The 3,107-nt window shown below is 42.1% G+C and overlaps 1 protein-coding gene across 1 annotated transcript in view; it reads right to left on the reverse strand.

Moving 5' to 3' along the window:
- CUNH2orf76 (chromosome unknown C2orf76 homolog) overlaps nucleotides 1-3,107 on the reverse strand; it is an 81,032-nt gene that overhangs the window by 54,303 nt on the left and 23,622 nt on the right. The window lies entirely within an intron of this gene.

Consider the following 3,107-nt stretch of genomic DNA (forward strand, 5'->3'; position numbering starts at 1 on the left):
TATCACAAAGATATGGAAACAACCTAAGTGCCCACAGTACATGAGGGAGTTAATAAGATGTGGTATATACCTATCATGGAGGACTACTCAGACATAAAATAATGGTGATCTAGTATCTTTTGTCATCTTCAACCTGGATGGAACTGGAGACCATTCTTCTAAGTGAGGTGTCACAAGAATTTAAAAAAACACCACCACATTTACGCAATACTAAACTGGAACTAATCAGTCAATACTTACGTACACATATGGAAGGAAAACGCAACAGAAATCAAGCAGGTGGGGGGGACGGGGACGGGAAAATTCACACCTACCAGCACAATACTCACTAGCTAGGTGAAAGGCACACTTACAATATTGACACAAACTGTATAAAAGCAAATTACATAACCAACACTTATGTACTCTAATGCTCTGAAATTTAAAAATGTATGAGAAAAAATTGTAAATACTCAAGGTATACAATGCGATATTTTGATATATGTATATATTGTGACTGTACTACCACATTCTACATCCATCACCTCGCCTTTTGCTTGTATGGTAGGAATACTTAAATTTCAAGTACATAATACACCATAGTCACTATGCAGTACATTAGGTATCCAGAACTTATTCATCTTATTTATAACTGCAAAGTTTGTACCCTTTGACCAACATCTCCCCATTTCCCCCTCCCCCTAACTTCTGCCAACTCCCTTTGTAGTATTATCTACTTATATGAGTTAAACTATTTTAGATTCCACATACTACACATAAGATCATGCAGTATTTGTCTTTCTGCATTTAACTTATTTATCATAATGTCCTCCAAGTTCATCCACGTTGTTGTAAATGACAGGATTTCCTTCTTTTTTTTTAAGGCTGAAAAAAAGATTCCATTGTAGTGGGCACTTTAAATTTAACTGATACCTATGTCTGCCAACCCCCCCCCCCAACATCTCAAAACACAATGTGGTCACCATTACCAATAAGCCTATCACAAGCAGCCGTCTTTGAGAAGCTTCTATCCTGCATCTCCAACATGAAAGACTGTCTGTCTGCCCTGCCCATCCCCACAGCTATCCCTCAGTCATTCAGAACAGCACACAAAACAAGACAGACCAGACTGCCCCCAGGCGGACCCTCCAAAAACAAAGGCTAAATGAAATGAGGCAGGCTCAAATGAAAATTCAAGCCTACCAGCTGGCTAAAAGGTTCTGACAACCTTTGTCCTCCAACATCATACAGGGCCCAGTTGTAAACTGTGAAGAATACTTCTCTAGGCCACCACATGTACCCCCTGACCTGTACTTTTTTTGTGGAAATCAATATTAATTTGGCTTCCACCTGAAAACACTGTTATTCTCATCATAGGGGTATTCATAAGAAACGGATGGATGTTTCAGAAAACATCACCAGCAAGCCTTCAGCCATGACAATGTTACCCAACAGTGCCCTTAGTTACTTGGCGGGGCTTCAATAGGGTTAACTGACTCATTTTACATGCATCCTCTGGGCAATTTCTCTACAATGACAGTCTGTAGAGGAATGGACACCTTGCTTGCAAAGGACAGTTACTGATTCTTATCACATTAAAAAGGAAATGTTGAGAACAGGACAGTCTCCTAGCAAGCCTAGAGATGTTTTGTGACTTGGGGCAATCCCCTCAGTAACTCAGTGTTACGGAATAGGTCGGTCACTCACTAGTAGGCATGTGATTGTAACATTGACGCTTACTACTTCTTCATGGGGGTTGTGGGGAAAGAACACATGGCAATCCTTGTGCGTGACAATCCTTGTGCATGCAGCCCTTAACTCTCCACACCTGTTGTGTATGTTATTACCTTAACTCTTCACACCTGTTGTGTATAACCTTACTAAACAGCTAGGCTGCACTTAAGGTTACCCCTCCTCCCGCAAGCTTGTACTTCTAATCCGTGTCACACTTGGTTCCTTCCTGCTGTGACGGAGACCAGGGCCTTAGGGGTCACAACATCTAGCACAGATGGCAGGATACCAAAGGATACAACAGGACACTGGGGATGCAGATGGAAGGGGACAAAGGACACTCGGAAGTAAGTGAAGTCTTCGGTAGACAGCAGAAGGAAATCCCAAAAGGAAACTCTGCTCAGAGAAAGTGAGACCTTTGGCCATACTAGAAACAAAGGAACTCCACTCAGAATAAGTGGGGCCTTTGGTAAATAAAAAGCAAACATATTTAGAGAAAATAATGGGTAACTTACTGTTTGGGGAGTCACGAGAATTAGAAACTGAGGAAGAAGAGTATGTTTGAGCAGAATTTGAAAGTGAGGAGAATAGTGAGGTTCAGCGGGAACCTAGACCTGAGGAGAATTGGGAACCAGAAGCGTAGGAAGGTTTTCTGGCCCTTCCTCAGGGAAGTATGTGATACAGACATGAATAAGCAAGAAAATACCCCAATGTCCATTATGGCAGCTCAGATTAAACAGCTGGAAGACCGCTTGAATGGTCTCATAGTTGGGAATGTTAACATAAATCAGCCAACATTGCCCTCCACGCCCCCCCCCCAGGTAGATGAACCGCCTGTGACTTCTGTTACAAAGGCTGTATTAGGAGGGTGCAAGACTGGTGACTTTATTGGGAGGACACTTTGGGGCTTTTCCCAGTCACAGTTATTGATATTCCTCCTAATCCACAGTACCCTCAAGGGGGCCAACGTTTTGATCACTATATGATCACTTTTATAGTTCTGAAAGATTTAAAACAAGCTATAACAGTATGGCATGCAGTCCTTGTTTTCTAGAGGTCTGTTACAGGGTCTTGCACAACAGCAGTGACGTATTCCTTATGACTGGGACATGATACTCAGAACTGTTCTTGAATCTGGACAGTATTTACAGTTTAAAATTTGGTGGAAGGAGAAGGCTGACCTGATAGGTCGCCAAATTCAGCAGAAAGGAGTTCCTAAAACCTTGGAACAGCTCACTGGGTCTGGCCAGTGGCTGGGGATTCTGAGACAATTCCAGTATGATACAGCTATTGTACAGACAAGGCTGTGCTGTCTTTGGGCCTGGGAAAAGGTTCAGGCTCCTGGAGATATCGCTAAATCTTTCATTAAGATAATGCAATCAATCAAAAAAAAAAAA

Source organism: Otolemur garnettii, unplaced genomic scaffold, assembly GCF_000181295.1.
Source record: "Otolemur garnettii isolate 467f Iridium unplaced genomic scaffold, OtoGar3 scaffold00059, whole genome shotgun sequence".
Classification (NCBI taxonomy): Eukaryota; Metazoa; Chordata; class Mammalia; order Primates; family Galagidae; genus Otolemur; species Otolemur garnettii.